Source organism: Idiotropiscis lumnitzeri, chromosome 2, assembly GCF_059441095.1.
Source record: "Idiotropiscis lumnitzeri isolate Australia: NSW breed Sydney's pygmy pipehorse chromosome 2, RoL_Ilum_1.0, whole genome shotgun sequence".
NCBI classification, from domain to species: domain Eukaryota; kingdom Metazoa; phylum Chordata; class Actinopteri; order Syngnathiformes; family Syngnathidae; genus Idiotropiscis; species Idiotropiscis lumnitzeri.
The window spans coordinates 34,669,515-34,689,834 of NC_142392.1; the positions used below are offsets into that span (position 1 = coordinate 34,669,515).

General features: G+C 47.0%; 1 protein-coding gene and 1 pseudogene across 1 annotated transcript in view; both read left to right on the forward strand.

Moving 5' to 3' along the window:
- The window catches only part of LOC148342390 (uncharacterized), a 164,601-nt gene that overhangs the window by 22,984 nt on the left and 121,297 nt on the right, over positions 1-20,320 (forward strand). The gene's annotated exons all lie outside the window — the stretch shown is intronic.
- On the forward strand, positions 1,593-4,328 carry LOC148342392 (uncharacterized; annotated as a pseudogene).

Here is a 20,320-nt window from a genome sequence, read left to right on the forward strand (position 1 = left end):
AGGCAGAAAACTTGCGTTTACCAGTGACGTCTTCCATCTTGCAGATATTTAACGCAGAGTAACGCGCCAATAACTCGATGCTTGTTTTGAGCGTGCATCCTGTTGACAGATGCGCTTCCTTATAAACACAGTTTGGTGCGCGGCCGCTGTGTCGACACGGTTCTGATAGTGGTCACGTGACTTTCTTAAAGCAGTACGCTCACCGACACGGGTTTGCCCTGGAAGCTCGGCGCACGCATCGACGCCTCAGTGTCGCTGGACCCATCACTAGTCCTCGGGAACCTTCACAAGACTCCTCCAGTTCCCCCTCACTCTTTGTCCATCCTTTGTCCCCACAATGTAAGATCTCGGACACGAGACAGTTTTCCGCACCGAGAAAACATGTTTCTAAAACGAGTTACGACCTAATACCATTTATATAACTCCTTGAATAACACAATTCGGTTTTAGAGGGACCACAGAACCCTTAATTTACACTTCCGTGCTATCCGCAGGGGAAACACAGTTTCCCGAGAAACCCAGTTTCTCAATGAGTTAAGGCCTAATTCCATTGATATAACTCCTTAGACGAGCACGATCCAGTCTCTCACACCGTACTGGTCAACGGCGCGCGCCTAGTCCATCAGCGTGAAGTTGGCCCTCCATTACTTGCAAAAATAGGGTGAAATAGTTTGTTTCGTTTGTGCTGCATCTGTGCTCGTTTGTGCTGTTAAAATTTCCGTTTGTGCTGCTTCGGTTCCAGAGATATTACACTTTTTTATTTCGAGTGGTGACATCACCCAGCCCCCCACTTTCATCCAAATGGGTCGGGAATGGTGCCATTCGTTTGTGCTTGTTTGTGCTGTTAAAAGTTTCGTTTGTGTTGCTCCGGTTCAATAGATATTACACGTTTTAATTCACGCGGTGATGTCACAAACACTAACGCTCCGGCGTCAGTCTATTTTGTTTTGGATGCTGTCGAACAAGGAGCTAGGTATCGCGCTACCGCGTTCAGCTAATCACTTGAATCACTCGTATTTGTTATTAATTCCAGGTTATAAACTAGTTCCTGGAATGAACCGATGTTTTGCATGTTTCTGCGCATTTTACATTCTTCATGATCCTGGAAAGCAACTGTTGCCGGACGAACTTCAGGTAAACATGTCACACTCACTGTTGTAGCTTTTTTTTGCTAGCATGCAATAATCTTAAAATCTTCCTGTTTTCACTGCTGTCCATTACTTTAAATTCGATCTTATTTCTTTTAATATGTTGTTCTGCTGCTCACGTGTTTATTTCATCAGTAGTCATTAAAGCTATGTGATTATTTCTTAAATTATAGCAGACGTGAGGCCGAAACATATCCCTTGATCTATTTTGAAATAAAAACAACATAAACACACCCCTCGATGTAGCATTCCCTCATTTGAGAACAACTGAATTAATATAAAAACAGTCCATGTGTAATTGATGAGAGCCTGTAGAGAAAGTTTGGGTTGAAACTATAGCTTTGTGTAAAAAAAAAAAAAACACCAAACTATTTACATTGCAACAATTACGCAATCACTGCTTTGTGAAGAACAAAGCATGTGGGAAGATCTTTGTCCTTTCTGATGCTGCTTTCACTCCACTTTCCAGGTCATTGTGCATCTCCCAGGCAAAAGCAGCCCTCCTGCAGTATGCCACATAATGTCCAAGAGAATCCTGGGTCAAGCCTCTTTGAAATCCTATGACTGCTCTCAAAGTAAACATATTCTCTTGCAGCACCAGACTGGAGGGAATTTCAAGCAGGGCAACTTCTGTCCAACTCGTACCAAGGTCGGTGTCAATCCACAAACATTCTCCCAGACTGTAGCTGTGGGAAACATTTGCCGAACACAGAGCCTTTCCTGTACTGTTGTCTTGCTTTTTAAATGTAGATGGACACTGAGATGCATTTTGGATTGGTCGGAGGCAAGTAGAGTCAGGAAGGCTCAGTCCTTCTTCAGCAGCAGTCTGAAGATGAGTCATGCCACAGGTCTGCAGGACAGCAATGTTGGTACACACAAGCGGAACTTCCCTTATTACTTGAGTGCTTAGGCTGCAGTACGGTGAGGAACATTGTTTTTTCAAGTATACACTTGGAAGATTCCTCGTGGCTCTCTCAATCACTGTCGAGATGTGGCATTGTGCATCTATTTGGAGAGCACCAGAGGTTAGGTGGACAGGCTTGAATATTTCTTTCAGGAGTTCTGCCCTCTTGGAATACACGTGTTGTGTCACACCTCGTGTTGCGATGGTTTTTACCAAGTGGAGGAATGGATTGTCACAGGTCTTGCTGCTTACAGCCTTTTCAAATGAAAAGCTGTCACAATAAGAGCAAGAAAGACACTGAAACACGACATCAAATGCACAAATGTTGAGCACAGCGACTTTCAATTTGGAAAGTTTAACAGGCTGTTGTTGGTTTCCATTTTTCAACAATTGCACCTTGACTTTTTTACGTTCCACGGATGAATCCACATGCAGCCACTCAGGACAAGGAGAGATATGAACTCATCTTCCTTTTTTGGGTGGAACTTCTAAGCCTCTCCAGTTCTCAACTTCGGTAATATGAAGATTGTTTGCAGCAGCATCAGATTCATCACCAAGGTCAGCATCCTTTTTTAAATTTTTTTCCCCCGCTCTGGGTAGTAGAGACATCGTCAGGTCGTAAGACAGTCGTAGCATCACCTACATCAGCCTTTTCTGTTTTTTGTTTTGCAGCAGAAATCCGCATGTTTCCGTCAATGAAGGCAAGATGACGAGCAACAAACCGGTCGACACGAATGGGAAGGCTTTCATGCTTGAAAAGCCCATTTTTTATGTTTTTGAACTCTGCTTCAACAGCTGCCGAACTTGCAGTGATGGTGGTGCTTCGGAAGAGAGGGACCATTACTCCTGTCCAGAGTGGTAAGTAACTTCCCAGTCTGATGATGTGGGGAATAATCTCAGGGAGGAAGTGGATGTTATCTCTGTCTCCCTCAGCCATGGCAAGTGACCTGCTCTCCTCGCATAATTCAGTCACCCACTGTCGAGCATTAGTGTGGCTCTGTTGATTGCAAATTGATCTGAAGATTGCACCTCAAAGAAACTGATTTCTTTTTTCCATTTTTGGACCCAGCAGCCCAAATTAACCCAGGAGCCATTAAAATACCTTCAGCACTGGAAACAAATAAAAACAATGTTGGTCATCATTATCGGCACCCTATTTGGCTCGACGGGTTCCTGTGCCTGAACCTCTGTGTCTGGCATGCTGATACAGTCTTCTTGTGCAATTTGTGTTTTTAGATATTTCTTCCGCTTTTCTGATGGGAGAGGGGTTCCAGAACTGTCATTACCTTCGGACTCACTCAGTGCCACAATAGTGATGGCACGTAGAAGTTCTGTTGAATGTTCCACACATTGTGACTTGAGTAGTTGTGCTAATGATCTCACATAAAACTCTTTAACACGATGTTTTTTATTTTTCAGGCAGTCCCACTGGCAGATCATTTTGATGCAGTGTGCAACATCTACCCTGACAAAGCATGGCGGCAGGTTTGCATGCTGATTCCCAAGTAAGACTTTAAAGCACTCATTAATGTAGCTCTTCAAATCGGGATGTGGGGTAAAAGCTTTGACCAGAGATCCAAGAATTGCGAGAGAGAAATCACTTACAGCTTCTTTTGGGACCGGTGCACCTGCATGTATCCATTCTTTTAGCCACCCTGTGATAGCGCCAACATCATGCTTCTCTGATAACATCTGCACCACTGGGACACTACAGCTGTTATTTCCCGTCAGAACACCCTGATAAAGGAAGATGTGGCCGGACGAGCCATTCGGTCTCACCAGTTTCTTAACTACTGAGCCAGTAGCATCAAAGCATACAGTTGGATGAGTTTTTTTTGACAATGTCTTGTACACATGCATTTGTGTTTGACTCCAGTAATGACAGAAGAATTTGTCAAGTCCAATGTCTTTGATGCTCCCACTGTGAGGTGTACTGTACTTTAACAGCTGCAACGACAAAATTGGATTTTTATCACCCAATGCCAAATCATTTCTCTCTTGTTTTGCCTTGCGCAGGGTGGCCAAATTTGGGAGGTGGCTTGGCTCAGGATCTCCGAAGTTCATTAGTGTTGTTGCTTGTGGTGCCCGCCATACATGTGGTTCCATCCTGCCCTCAACAAGTTCCTTGGCTATCTTCACATGCAACTGCCCAGACAGGAATCGCTTTGAGCTGCCAGTGTAATGAGAGTCATCAATGTTCTTGATGTAAACAGTTGAGCATCATTGGACCGTCGAGTTCAGGCTCTCTGTCGCAATTGATGTCAAGATGGCCATGACATTCCCTGCAGTGTCCTCTAATTTCAATATACAGTGGAACCTCGGTTCTCGACCATAATCCGTTCCTGAACCCTGTTCGAAAAGCGAATTGTTCGAACACCGAAACCATTCCTTTACTGCTTGCACTGACTTTCTTTGGAGGCATGATTAGGGGCTAAAACACTTCGTACACCTATATAAAACGCGAGAGCAAAACGCAGCACGTCCGCACGCGACAACAGTTGATCACGAAGAGAGCAAGAGAGCGATCTACACCCGTACGCCGCTCAGCATCCCACCCTCGCATACGCACTCATGCGTCATACCGGCGTTCGAACTCCGAGGTTTGTTCGAACTGCGAAGCAAGAATTTCTCAATTTTTTTGTTCGAACTCCGATTAGTTCGACCTCAGAGTCGTTCGAGAACCGAGGTTCCACTGTATATATATATATTTTTAAGCATTTTTGAAGGTGTGCCGCTACTTCGCGGATTTTCAGTTTTCACGGGTGTCAGGTTTAAAAAGGTCCTGACGCCTTCTTAGACTGAATTAAAATACAGAGAACCAGAGGAATAACCAGGGAAGGTTTTGTCTTTTCTCCATCGCGGATGGGAGGAGAAGCCAGGAGGTGAAGTATACGTCTTGCCAGTTCAATCTCCCGCACTCTCACTGACTTCTTCGCCCAACCCTTTGGACTTTTATTCAGAGGAAAACGAAACTTATGGAAAGTGAAACTCAGGAAAACGAAACTTAATTTAGGCAAGTGTGTGTGTGCCAAAACAATGAGTGGCTGTGTGTGCATGTGCTGAAGCAATAATGTGAGTGTCTGTGTGTGTGTGTGCAATTATTAGTGATACAAATAGTGCATAAAAACATGATTATGAATACACAAAATTGGTGACATATCCTAACAGCGGGTGGTCTCGGTCCCCATTAACCGCGATAACCGGGTTTTTACTGTCCTTCCAACTGACTCCTTCCGCGACTCGCACACTCCCCTTCTCTTCTCAAGTGCGCAATCTCCTTTCTTCAAGTGCACATTCTCTCACGTCATCAATCGGGATTGCGCATCGACATCCCGCAACCGACAAAATAAGCACATTGTCCATTACATGCGCCACACCAATCAAAGGCAAACAGTATTAACAATACAGCAGAATGTCAAACGATGCACAATTATTAACCATATAACTGTGTATATCATAAAGCCATCACAATTAACATTAGTTCGGAAAATATCCCCTTCTTAATCACAACTCAAAGGGATGATTCTATAAACATGCGAACCTTCAGAACAACCATGAACACGTCAACTATAATTTAGCTCTTCTTTTTTAACTAACTAATACAGTGATTCTCAAATAGTGGGGCGTGGTGCGATGCTAAGGGGGGCGCATGAATTGATGACAGTGCTCCACACAGCCAGCAGCTAATCATATCACAGCGGGGCGTGTCCTATTTTTCCACTTTTGTGCTGAACAGACTGCAGTTTTCACCCAGGAAATCCATTCAGCACGACATTAAAAAACGACAACGCCGTTCATTCTTCTCGTCTAACAAAAAGAAGCACACGAGTTATCGCCAAGCAGAGATCAAGTGCGGATTTGTTGAGATTGGCGTTTGAAAATGTGTGAAAGAACGACACCCAAGTACAAAGATAAGATAAGATAAGTTGTCCTTTATTAGTCCCACAATGGGGAAATTTGAAGTGTTACAGCAGCAAAGATATAGATCACACAGAGTCGGCGGCGTAATGTAGCCGTTAATGTATAACATTAGCAGCAGACATTCATAAAAAGCATGCAAATATACACAGTATAAACGTACCTAGTGTAAGGAAACACTCCTAATGCCTGTCCATTATACAGAGGGGGAAACACTGTAATGATAAAAACTACTGAATGATTGAAAATACTGCAATGATAAAGATATTACAATGATAAAAGTACTGTAATGGTGAGAGTACTGAAATGACAGGAAAGTACTGCAATGATAGAAAATACTGCAATGATAAAAGTACTGTAATAGTAAAAGTACTGCAACGATAGAAAAATACTGCAATGATGAAAGTATTGTAATAGTAAAAGTACCGCAATGATAGGAAATACAGCAATTATAAAAGTACTGCAATGATAAAAGTACTGTAATAGTGAACATCCTGCAGTGGTAGAAATACTACAGTGATAGAAGTATTGTAATAAGAATACTGTAATGGTAAACAAAATACATCATTGGTCGATGTTTAAGTACACCCTTGGCTGAAAGTACAGTAGTAGTTAATATTGCATCCTAGGACTGCACAATTGCACTAATGCCCTCCTGTTTGTAGGTGTTGGAGAGCCTAGGGGGTGGACTGTATAGGTGATTTGGTTCAATGGGGGTATGCTCTTTTCACCCCTGGGTGTCGGTCAGAACACAAGGATGAGTCCAAGATGTGGGTTGGCAGCTTTAATAGTATATCTTCGAATCAACATGCAACAGCACAGGCAACAGGCGGACAAAACATAGGCACAGATGGGAATGGGGTGATGGGCTCAGGCATGCAGGATGCATGTGAGCTTGTGGCAGTGAGCTCATGAAGCAATGAGCGGGTGGCAGACAGTGAGCACGTGTGTGCCAAGCAGTGGTCACGTGTATGGGTGTGTGTGTGTGTGTGGTTCTGTAACAAAAGAAACATCACATAAATATATAGCTCAACTCTACAAACAGCAGCTATAAACTGTATTTGCATGCGCAATTACATAAGCTCAAATGAGACATCAACTGCATCAAACAGTTGCCAACTACGGCCGTGGACGGCGCACAATGGCGGCGGCCATAGGGATTGCGTACTACCTAGGTTACAGCAGACGTACTACCTAGGTTGCAGCAGACCTGACGCACCTAGGTGTATAAACTATATAAAACTATACAAAGGAGCGCGCTTTAGTGGAGTACAACCTCCTTGTATATAACTAGCACACCGCGGGGAACATTTAGGCATTCACACACCGAGCGAAAGGCACATATTCAATGACGCGGCGAACTTCAAAGGCAGCTCGGCGACGGCGCACGGCAAGAAACATGGCGGCGACGCACGACGACATACAGACTAGACGGGAGTAGACAAGACGATGCACAGCGGCGCGAAGAATGAACGCTGTAAACAAATAAATACACTAGTGTACTCACTTGCGGTCAGGAACGCACACAGACACTGAGGCATCGAACACGTCACATACTACTGGTGGTCGGCTGACAATTGCTGCGCTACAGGCATTTGCCAGTAACCCGTATGCGGGCGCTTCTCGCGAGAGCTCGGCACCGACGCGACTTCAATCACACCACAAGCACACAATCGATGGCGACATTCAACCTAGGAACCTTTTTAACAGCCGCCCCCGAATGTACGAAGTACATTCGCTCCTAAGAAAGGTGATAGAGTCTCGAATGTCTCACGGCAGGCTGGTCTTGATTGTAGCGACGTCCTCATCACCAGCCGGGAGAGCTGGCAGAACGACCAACCTGGCCACTGGTCTAGTGTAGTTGCGCTCGCCGATCTGCACATCAACGGAGCGGACGTGGCCATCAGCGCTGGGATGGACTTGGGTGACATGGCCCACGGGCCACATCGCTCTTGGCAGCTGGGGGTCCACCAGCATCACGACAGCGCCCTTGATGATATCGGCTCTGGTGGATTGCCACTTCTGTCGTGTCTGCAGGTTCGGTAGGTAGTTACGCAGGAAGCTGGACCAGAAGTGGTTCGCCAGAACTTGGGAGTGTCTCCAGTGGCGACGGCTCAGCAGGTCAGTCTCTGGATACACAATCTGGGGTAATGATCCATCCGGCCGCCCCATCAGCAGGACGTTGGGTGTCACAGGATCGAGGTCATTGAGGCTGGATGAGACGTATCCTAGTGGCTTCGAATTGAGGATCCCTTCCACTTCAAGCAGTACGGTCCTTAGTACTTCCTCTGGGACTGGCTGGGCTCCCACCGTGGTGTACAGGGCTGCCTTCACTGAACGTATCTCCCTTTCCCACGTCCCTCCGAAGTGGGGTGCAGCTGGTGGGTTGAAGTGGAAGCTGATTTTCTGCTTGGCAAGCTGTTGCTGTAGATCTGGGGACAGGGTAGCGAACGCCTCTCGCAGCTCTCTTTCTGCTCCTCGGAAGTTGGTTCCCTGGTCTGAATACAGCTCAGCGGGTGTCCCTCGGCGTGCAATGAACCGCCTGAGGGCCATCAGGAACGAGTCGACGTCGATCGTGTTCAGAAGGTCTAAGTGAACGCCTCGGGTGGTGAGGTACTTGAATATGATGCCCCACCTCTTCTCCGTGCGTCTTCCCACCTTGATCTGGAATGGCCCGAAACAGTCCATCCCAGTGGAGAAGAAGGCTGGCTTGAAGAGGCGTAGCCGAGCAGGTGGCAGGTCCGCCATCTTGGGGACAGCAGGTCTAGCCTTCCAGCGTCGACATTCTGTGCAGGTGTGTTGGTAGCGGCGTACTGCTTCACGGCCACGCAGGATCCAGGAGGAACGCCGTATTTCCGCGAACACTCTCTCTGGTCCGGGGTGATGCAGACGGCTGTCGAAGTCTTGAATAAGGAGTCTAGTGGAGGGGTGGCTGGCATCCAGCACGATAGGATGAACGGCTATCTGGTCTACATCTTCAGCGTGACGAAGCCTACCTCCAACACGAATGACCTCCTCTTCATCCATCTCAGGAGACAAGGTGAGTAGGCGGCTGCTGGATAAGACAGGCTTGCCAGCCTTCAGGAGCCTCAGCTCGTCTGGGAAGCTGTCACGTTGGGATCGCTTGAGGATGAGGATCTCGGCCCTGCGGTAATCTTCAGCAGTATGACCGCTGCTCTGATCTGCCGCCCCCTGCAGCTCCTGCACTGTAGCGTGTAACAAGTCCTTCCAGGTGTCATATCTCGTCGCATCTGCGGTGCTGACGGGGATTGTCGTGACTCCACAGAAGGCAGACCTCCTTAGCTCTGAGGTATCGTCGTCTTTATCAAGCTTAGGCCGGACTGGCCAATCTTCTGGGGGTTGGAGAAGGAAGGAAGGTCCTTGACTCCATCGGTTGGGCTTCACAAGGTCTAGCAGTTTCTTGCCCCTTGTGATATCATCCGCAGGATTCCTCTCTGAGTCTACATATCGCCAGGCATCAGGGCTGGTGAGTTCCTGGATCTCTGCCACTCTAGTGCCAACAAAGACCTTGAAACGGCAGGACTCCGACTGCAGCCATGTCAGAACCGTGGTGGAATCAGTCCACAGGATTGTCTGTGTAATCTTCAGCGTGAGCTCCCTCCTGACGAGCTTGGCGAGTTGGGCTCCTGTGACAGCTCCGCACAGCTCCAATCTGGGCATAGAGAGGAGACGCTTGGGTGCAACTCTTGAGCGTGCAAGAAGGAAAGACAGGTGGACTTGCCCGTGCTTGTCGCTTGTTCTCAGGTATGCCACTGATCCGTATGCTTGTTCGGAAGCATCCGAGAACACGTGAACTTCATGGGTGACACTTGACGAATCTACCTCGGCAGGTAGGTAGGCTCTTGGTAGGGTGACTTGAGGGAGGAACCCTAACTCTTCTTCCCAGCTGTTCCATGCTTGTAGGAGATCTTGGGGGAGGAGAGGATCATCCCAGCCTCTGTGCTTCTCCCAGAGGCGTCGGACAAGCATCTTGGCTCGAGTGGTGTATGGGATCAGGAACCCTAAGGGGTCGTACTGACTGGCTAAGACGCGGTAGATGTTCCGCAGCGTTGGCGCGCCATATTCGATATGTCGGTGTTGGTAACTCATAGTGTCCCTATGACAGTGCCAGCTGAGTCCTAGCGTGGATTCAGGGGAGTCTGCCTGGTCGTGGGGAAGATGGAGCTCAAAGCTGTCTGATCTTGCCTGCTTGGGTAGGTGTTCGACAACGCTCGGCATGTTACTTGCCCACTGCCGTAGGTCGAATCCGCCAGCAGCTAGGAGCGTCCGGAGTCTGTCCACCAGACGTCTGGCTTCCTGAGGAGTAGGAAGACTCTGCAGGAGGTTGTCCACATAAAAACATCTCTCAATGGAGAACCTCACGTCATCTTCTGGTTGGCTATGTTCGGCTACATGGCGTTGCAGGGCGAACGTAGCGCAGCAGGGGCTACAAGTGGTGCCAAAGGGAAGAACTTGCCACTCGTACACTTCTGGAGGGTCACCTTTGGTCATGTCACGCCAGACGAACCGAAGAAGGGAACGGTCAGCAGGGAGTAGGCGGACTTGATGGAACATCCCCTTAATGTCTGCAGTAAGGGCGACAGCGTGTTCCCTGAAGCGCAGCAGCACTCCCAAAAGCGATGCTCCGAGAGTGGGTCCAGGCAGCAGTGAACCGTTCAGGCTCTGGCCTCTATACTGATAAGAGCAGTTGAAGACGATTCTGTTCTTGCCGCGATGGCTCACCATGTGGTGCGGAATATACCACTCTTCTCCCTCTTGGTTAACTTCTTGATGGCTTAACTTGGAGACGGAGCCTGCATCCACCAGCTTCTGGATCTCGAGGCCATAGACCTTGGCACGCTCTGGATCTTTAGCCAGTCGACGTTCTGTGCTCCGCAGACTCGGGATGACGGCTTCTTTCGGGGCGCGGAGAATAGGCATGTCTCGTTTACGCAGAAGGGGGGTGGAATAGCGAAGGATCCCGTGCACCTCTAAGCGGATGGTCTTTTCTTCGAGCAGGGCCACGGCTGCTTGATCCTGCTTTGACCTCGTCACGATCTTCTCGCTTCTGTAGGGAAGAGTGTCGAGTTGCCAGAGTCTTTCGACGTGTCTAAACAGTTCTGTATCGACTGGGGATACTGATGTCAACAAACACTCTTGTGGACGTAAGGGGTCCTGGATGACCTTCGCCGGACCCTGGAGGACCCAGCCTAATCTGGTACGGAGAGCTACTGGTCCGCCTGGAGTGCCCCGTCTGATTGGCTCGACAGCGGTAATCAGGTGTGGGTGGTCGGACCCAATAAGCAGCAGTGGCCTGGCATTGTGAAAGGGCTTGATGGGTAACCCAACCAAATGAGGGTACCTCCGTTGGAGTCGATCCATCGGGTAGGACTGGTCTGCCAGACCAAGGCGCATTGCAGTGAAGGCTTTGGAGACTTTGAAACTGGTCTTGGGGTCAGCAGCGGGAGAGATGCGGAAAGACACCGTCGAGCCACGGAGAGTCTGAACATCCTGTCGAATGGTTCGCAGTGGGAGGTCCTCCCTCGTGCCTTGTATGCCCAGGTCCCGGGCAGCTGCTGACAGGAGCATTGTCCTCTCTGACCCGTCATCCAGGATGGCATAGGTAGTTATGGTGCGGTTGCCGTGATGAAGAAGCACTTGAGCGACCTTCAGTAAGACCCTGTTTCCCTCTCGGGGGCGGTCGAGGTACAGGACTTCAGTAGTGGGGCTCACTTGCTGACTGGTTTCGCTGTTCGAAGGTCTGTGTTGTCTGTCGTTGACTTCATGAAGGACCTGTAGATGCTTTCCTTGACACAGGCTGCAGGGCTTCTTCAGATCACACTGGGCTGCTTGGTGATGCCTTGCACAGCGCCAGCACCTCTTGTTGTTCTTTATCCAATCTGTTAGTTCTTCTCTGCTCAGCTTGGTTACTTTGGCGCACTGACTAAGAAAGTGCTCTTCATTCTCGCAGAAAGGGCAGTAGGGCTTGGGCCTCCCCTTTTTCCTCTGTGAGTCCTTCACCGGTGCGCTGTTCTCTGTGCTCTTGGTGCCGTGGAGAACGGCAACAGTTCGCTGTCTTTGGCGGCACTCGAACTTGGATGCTTGCTTCTCCTTTTCCCCTTTGGATGCTGTTGGCTCATCGAAGTCCAGACACCACGATTCATATTTGAGCCACTGGGCCAGGTCAAGCAGAGTGGGAATGTTGCCTGCTTGTCGGAAGGTGGACCGACGGAAGTCTGCTCGCTGCTCTGGGGGTAGTTTGCTGAGCAGTCTCACCACATGAGAGGCACAGCGGAGTTCGACGTCGCCGGCGGTGCCCAATGTCCTCAGGAGACCGACCAATGCTTGGACATGAAGGGCGAACCGTTCAAAGGCTGCGGTGTCGCCGCGACGAACATCGGGTGAGTCGAGGACACTTGCAATTTTCTTGAGGGCTATTTGGTGGGGCTGACCAAACTTCTCGTTGAGGGCTAACATGGTGTCTGTGTAAGGCGTAGGTGAGTTGATGTTGGAATCTGCAATCAACTTGGCCTCTTCTAATTTCAGATGATCAACCAGGATTTGGTAATTGAAGAGCTCTGTCCCTCCCACTGGTAAGAGGTTCTCCAAAGCCATCTTCAAGCGTGCAAACTCACATGGGTCACGGTGGCTGAAGTAGGGTATGGAGGGGCGTGGCCCTTTGTAGCTCTGTTCAGTGGTGGCGGGTGGATCCTGGTGCCGTGGAGCTGGAGTCTCCCAGCCTTGTCCTGGCGTCCCGTATCTTTGCTGTGTGGGTGCTGGCAAGTACGTTGACTGTTGAGGAGTACAGTTTGCAGCATAGGATGGACATCTAGGAGGTAGATGCTGTGAGTGCGCAGGCGGGTGGAGATTTGGAGGCTGCTGAGGTGCATAAGCTGCGGCATAAGGTGTAGCCCTAAACGGTGAGGGTTTGTACGCAGGCTGGTGCTGGAGTTGTGGCGGTGGCGCCGTAGCAGCTGGATGCTTTGGTGAGAAGCTATGACTCCACTTGTAGTGCTGTGACGCAGTGGAAGAGGAATCTAGATGAGGGTGGCCGGGCTGCGCGCTCAACTGCTGGGATTGGCGGCGCAACGGCTGACTGCTGACCTTGACTGGCGACACTTCGCAGTGGCTAGAGGCTTGTCTCTTCATCCGATGTAACTCTGAAATCAGCTCTTCTATTTGCTCAGTCATCGTTGGAGTCGGCGGGTTGTCACAGTCTGCTGTGTCAGGCCATGGCGGGGGGGTCAGGCCAGTCCTCTTCATCTTCATCTACCGAGTGGAGGGGACGGAGGTCATGACTGCTGACAGAGTGTGACATAGCTTGTTGAAGACTGAGTACTGTGTTGGTGAGCCTCCTCATTTCAGCCTGAACTTCTTGGAGTGCAGCTACGTCGGAATGAAGGGCTTGCTGTGGTTGATGTAGCACGACCTTCTCTTTATGGATGTCCTGTGTGCCATCTCTCAAGGCGCGTTTGTGCAGCACCGGATAGGGGGAGTGTGGCTCTCGGACTTCCTCCCTGGGATCTCCCTCTGGACGCTGCAGGTGGGCTAGCTGGGAATCCGGACTGTATATCCTCCGCACTGGGTGGTACAGGTCCGCCTCATGGAGGTCAGCATCCCGCCTGTGGTGATCCGTATAGGGAGTGGGGGAGAAGTGAGGGGGTGTCATCTTGGCTGCTCCCTCTTCGTGAGATGGCCACTCCTCTTCGTGCCCATGCCTGTCTCGCTGCCTGTGCCCAAAATATTGGACATGGTAGTTGTCTAAATGGTTGGGGGGGGGGCGTGTCTGACGCGTCGGTCGTGCTCCACAATCTTCAAACTCCATGTTGATCAAGGGTAAAGAGAGCATCCGGCTCGAAGGACCACAATGTTGGAGAGCCTAGGGGGTGGACTGTATAGGTGATTTGGTTCAATGGGGGTATGCTCTTTTCACCCCTGGGTGTCGGTCAGAACACAAGGATGAGTCCAAGATGTGGGTTGGCAGCTTTAATAGTGTATCTTCACATAACATGTAACAGCACAGGCAACAGGCGGACAACACATAGGCACAGATGGGAATGAGGTGATGGGCTCAGGCATGCAGGATGCATGTGAGCTTGTGGCAGTGAGCTCATGAAGCAATGAGCGGGTGGCAGACAGTGAGCACGTGTGTGCCAAGCAGTGGTCACGTGTATGTGTGTGTGCGTGTGGTTCTGTAACAAAAGAAACATCACATAAATATATAGCTCAACTCAACAAACAGCAGCTATAAACTGTATTTGCATGCGCAATTACATAAGCTCAAATGAGACATCAACTGCATCAAACGGTTGCCAACTACGGCCGTGGACGGCGCACAATGGCGGCGGCCATAGGGATTGCGTACTACCTAGGTTACAGCAGACGTACTACCTAGGTTGCAGCAGACCTGACGCACCTAGGTGTATAAACTATATAAAACTATACAAAGGAGCGCGCTTTAGTGGAGTACAACCTCCTTGTATATAACTAGCACACCGCGGGGAACATTTAGGCATTCACACACCGAGCGAAAGGCACATATTCAATGACGCGGCGAACTTCAAAGGCAGCTCGGCGACGGCGCATGGCAAGAAACATGGCGGCGGCGCACAACGACATACAGACTAGACGGGAGTAGACATGACGATGCACAGCGGCGCGATGAATGAACGCTGTAAACAAATAAATACACCGATGTACTCACTTGCGGTCAGGAACGCACACAGACACTGAGGCATCGAACACGTCACATACTAGTGGTGGTCCGGCTGACAATTGCTGCGCTACAGGCATTTGCCAGTCTGCGGGCGCTTCTCGCGAGAGCTCGGCACCGACGCGAATTCAATCACACAACAAGCACACAATCGATGGCGACATTCAACCTAGGAACCTTTCTAACATCAGGAGTTGGCAATCTGATGGCGACTGGAGTCAGCGTTTATTTGTCACCACGGACGAGATGATTCGCATCACGCTGTTCGTTGCTGCTGCTGTCTTAATTGAACCCCGGAGGTTACCTGCCAGCATCCCTGAATTTCACCGGCGGATATTCAGCTATCCCACGTCTGACCCCAGATTGTTGTGGAATTTTCAGCAGTAAGGGAAGATCAATGAGATAGTCTGGAAAATAAATTGTCTTTTGGGTCAGTCTGCAGAGTAATCTCAGTGGGAGAAGTGCGTGGGAAGATACTGATGCACACAGGAAGATGAAGATTTATTTGACAGTAACTGTGTAATCTTAAAACAAAAAGATATTTTTTCTGCGTTGAGCCTACTTATCAGTCAAGTTCGTGTTGTTTTGGCTTCACAAAGAATCCTCTCGTACAAGAAGCTAAAGGCACTTTCTTCAAAAGCAAGTGGCCACAATAAATAACAAAAACCTTACTTGCAAAATAATTGTCCATAATATTAAGATTGAACAAAATAGTGACACAAATATTGAAAAAATAAATTTAGTCACGATTAAACATTGAATACTAAATTATTACTAAAACAGTTCAATGAATCTTGAAATAAATAATGAATCACCGTAGTTTAATGAATACTGAAACGAATAATGACATTTTTAAGTTAGTTAAGTTATAAACACTGAAATCATTTTTTAAGATTCTAACATTTCGAGAATAAAACAGTGATGTATTTTAATTTAAAATTCGCAACCACGTCGCTGGCGAAAAACCCTGTAAAAAGGCAAACATGTTGACATAAAGTTTCACTTCATCATGTCAACTGTTAATAATAGAGAAATACATTTGGAATACTATCCAACCAACAACATGGTGTCAGATGTATAAATAAAACCAGCAACAAAAGTAAAATTCAATACATCTCTCAAGTTCATATTTGGGAACTAAAATGTTTGTTCATGTGCATCTTAGGTATTTCTCTATGTTTAGAGGAAGATAACGATGATTTGCATAGCAAATGGCGCCATCTGTCGGTGAGTTGGTGACAGTGCTCCACACAGCCAGCAGCCAATCATATCACAGCGGGGTGTGGCCTGTTCTTCCTCTTTAGTGCCGAACAGACTGCCATTTTCTCTTTCATTCGTCTCGTCGCACAAAGAGAAGCTCACGAGTTATCGCCAAGCAAAGACCAAGTGCGGATTTGTTGAGATTGGCGTTTGAAAATGTGTGAAAGAACGACACCCGAGTACAAAGAGGAACTTTGTGAAATAAAAGAAGAGAACGAGCAACATCTTCAACTTCTGGGCGAAGGTTGCAAGCAGCCTCGTGTTGTGCGACACAAAGCAGGTTTGTACACGTTTTACTCTCATTTGCTTTGTAAAGAACGACTTTCTATCGTTAAAAATATGCGTCACAACATCAAGTTGTTTGGGGAAATGCGTTCAAGGTTATTGCCGTTTTATTTTTAAATATTGCCTTTTACTTGCCGGTTTGCTGAACATTTGTTTATGCCAAATGAAATCAGTGCAGAAAATAAATGCCAAAGAAAAAACAATAGTGGGGGGTAAACTCCCGTGTTTTTTCCCTAGTATAAAATCTGAACTGATTATTTAACATTTTACATATTCCGGTTTTTAAATGGTGTGAAAGAAATTAAGTTTGTCATGTCATCATGTTTCAAAACTATGCTGACAGATGAAGTGTATTTTTATATCCACTGTTGGAGTTGAGCCAACGAGAAAATGAGAAACATTTAGTAAATGAATCTTCAAAGCCAAACTTACTCCAATGCATGTTCGTTTTTTGTACTCAAGAAGAAAAGGGCCAAATAAAGACTCAACAACAGCTGATTAGGGTTGCGATATTTTAGTTTCTTCGATTTCTGGAGTTCAGGAAATAGTATCTGGGCGGCTTTTTCTTAATCTGACGAGAAACTGACGAGTACAATCGAAAAATGGCGCTCTGATCTCAGCCCAGCCTGACATTTTATAGGAGGTTTCCTATGTCAAGGGTCATGTAGGTTGAATCGGTCGTCCTTGCTCCTTCCCCCGGCCCGGCCCACGTTCCAGGTCCAAGGCTGACCCTCTCAGGCAGGCGGCAGTCTCTCCGTCTCTCCTGCTCACATTCCCCTGTAATCTCGTCAGTGTACAGATTGTGTGGTGTATGTTTTCCCAGATCAAATTATGTTTTTGGTGTTCTTGATAGTGTCCCTGTGACGTCCTCCCCGGCCCAACTTGATATGTTTGTATCTTCTATGGCCTATGTGGAGAATGTGTTTTGTTGTATTTGTCCATGAAGTGCTATCTGGTTTGTCATCAGTTTGACCTGAGCAGACTGAATCTGTTTGTTCTGAATGAGAGTGTGGGTCATGAAAATACTATGTGTGTAATTTTGAGGTCTTACATTTAAACTAAGTCATATAAATTTAGCATATGAATGCATCAGTAAACACCATGACTACAATCCCAGTCAATCTTATCGATGCACTGTACTTCTACTTTCATTTGATAAATGCTTTTTGTTTCATCAATGTTTAACATATTCAATAAATGTGAACCTGCTAAATTAAATAATTGACCTTCTGTCCCGTAAGTGTTTAAAATAATGCCAGCAATCGTAATACAATCCTTCAATATTCATGTCCGGTGTGGGCATTCCCGATAAGAAGGGAAGGCCAGAGAGAGGGGACACCTTTCCCTTTTTTCTTTTTGGGGAGACTTCTTTTGACATCAGCATGTGACGAGAATAAAATCTCTTTCTAACCAAAATGGCTGTGTCAGAGAATCTTTTTCCATCACCAATTCTGCCATGCTCCGCGACCTGTCCGGAGGGAAGCTGAGCCAGACCCACACATCAACAACAAAATATACCACATTTTTGGCATTTTGCTCCATTGAGGGTCTCAGGGTGCTGGGGCGCAGGCGCTCAACAGCCGGCCGGCTGAACTTCAAGTGAGATGCTTTTACTCACAATGGGTGTTGTGCGTCTGTGTCCAAGCGGTCGCGGCTTTTGGGGTCGTTAAAGAGAGTTTGTGCGTGTGGGTCTGCTGGCTGGTTGGTCATGGAAAATGTCCCTGTGTTAGTTTCAATTATTGTTTAAACAAGAGGCCTCTATAAATGATTAAAACATTCAAAGATGTCAAAGTAACCACACTATGAAAGAACATTAGAAAAAGTATGAAAAAATAAATAAATAAATGAAAAAAAATGATAAGAACTAAGTAAATAGGGACTAGTGTGGGAGAAATGTGCAGAAGATAAAGAAAAGAAAGGTCTAGTCAGGGTTCGCGGTTAACTTTAAAAACTGCTTGCCCATAGGGCAAGTGCCACTAAAATTTGACTTGCCCGAGTGGCCAAATTACTTGCCCGACTTGGGCAAGTGACAATATTTTTTCTCTAAGAATAAAATGTTTATGGTTGTAAAATGTGCGCCACAAATGTAAATAAACATATAATCTGATAATCATAAATTAATCTTGTTTTCATCATCAACCATGAAACCCTACTCACAACAGCATGTATCATCCTGTGCAGTTATTGAAAATGTTAATTGTAGTTTTAATAATTAACAAATCTGCATGTTAAATTGGGAAAATGATATTACAGCAATCCAGATGATCAATTTTAAGTCCAGGGGAGCCTATTAATTGAGTAATCACATGAGTAAAATATGAGTGTGGGAAATTTGTGTATTCCTTTAAGACCAGTGCCTGTGGCGCTGCCTCCATAAGTTTCATAGCATAAACAGAACACATGTCAGGTCACATCATGGAGCTAATGAATTAACAGCCAATAATCAAATATTACTCCCTTCCTTACTCACAACTGAATTGTCTACTTAAAAATATTCGAGCTACTTTAGTCATGTCAGAATCCGAAATGTTCGGATTTGAACGAACTCGTCGCCACTTGTAAACATGCGCAGAAGGTAAGAAAACTTCCGGCTGTCAATTTTCGGCCGAAATATCGTAGGTTTTTGTTGTGTTTTTCAAACTTCAAATGAGGATGCGACTACAGCGAGTTCCAATACTGCGGGATTTATTGACGTCCACTTTAACTCGACATTCACTGAACTAACTGATCCCCGTAGCGCCCGCCCATTGCCCCCGATAAGGCCAATGGACCAAACCATAACATAAGGGGGTGTCTGGGTTAAACCATTACCATACAGTGCACACAAACAGATCACGTCACAGTTTTCGTCGGAATTAAAGATATTTGGCTGCTTTAAAAAATGCTTGCCCGGTCGGGCAAGTTGCCCATAATTTTACCTTGCCCGTGGCCAAATTTCACTTGCCCCGGGCAATCGGGAAGCGATTAACCGCGATCCCTGATGTTAGGGTCCCACAACTGGTGTTCCATCAGACGCACACGATAGCCTGTGTGTGCTAACTTCAGCTCGCTCCTAGAAACGTCTGTGACCATGTCAGGAATGAAATCGGGCATCAAAAGGGAGGTTTACATCGTAGGACGTAATTTTGTGAAATGCCCTCATGGTCCGGTCCAAGTTGGGGTCCACGCATTGCTCCGTGTGCAGCAGGCACAAGTCAAGGTAGCACGGTAGAAACAATATAAGACAAAGTCGCCGCCTGAACTTTGACTTGACCAAACCAAATTTGTCTTTTTGTGTCCCGCAGACGTCAGTGTATACGATCTCCGTTCTGTGAAAGAGGAGCCAGACTTGACTCACATCAAAAAGGAGGAGGAGGAGGAGATCAACAAGTCACCACTAAACGTTGTCCCTATAAAGACTGAAGATGAAAACAAGGATGAGAGTGAGGACAAGAGAGGGGCGGAGCCTCCAAGCAGCAGCTCAAGTCATTACGTGACAACAGAAGGTGATGAAGACCACCGGGGGCCATCACAAGCACAAAATGAGGACACATTATCAAATGCTCATGATGATGATGATGATGATAATGAGCAAACTAAAGGTGAAAGGGCATGTCACACTGACTCATTATCTTCAAAGTTGTCTTTAAAAGGGCACAGAAAAACACACAGTGGTGAAAAACCTTTTTCATGCTCAGTTTGTGGCAAAAGCTTTTCTTTTAAGCAAAATTTAAAAACACATACACGATTACACACTGGAGAAAAACCTTTTTCATGCTCAGTTTGTGGAAAAAGCTTCTCTCAAAAGACACATTTAACAAGCCACGCAACAACACACAGTGGAGAAAAACCTTTTTCCTGCCCAGTTTGTGGCAAGAGTTTCTCTCGAAGGTCTCATTTAATAATTCACTCAAGAACACACAGTGGTGAAAACCCCTTTTCATGCTCAGTTTGTGGAAAATGCTTCTCTCAAAAGGCAAGTTTAACAGAACACACAAGAAAACACACGGGAGAAAAACCTTTTTCCTGCTCAGTTTGTGGCAAGGGTTTCTCTCGAAGGTCTCATTTAACAATCCACTCAGGAACACACAGTGGAGAAAAACCTTTTTCCTG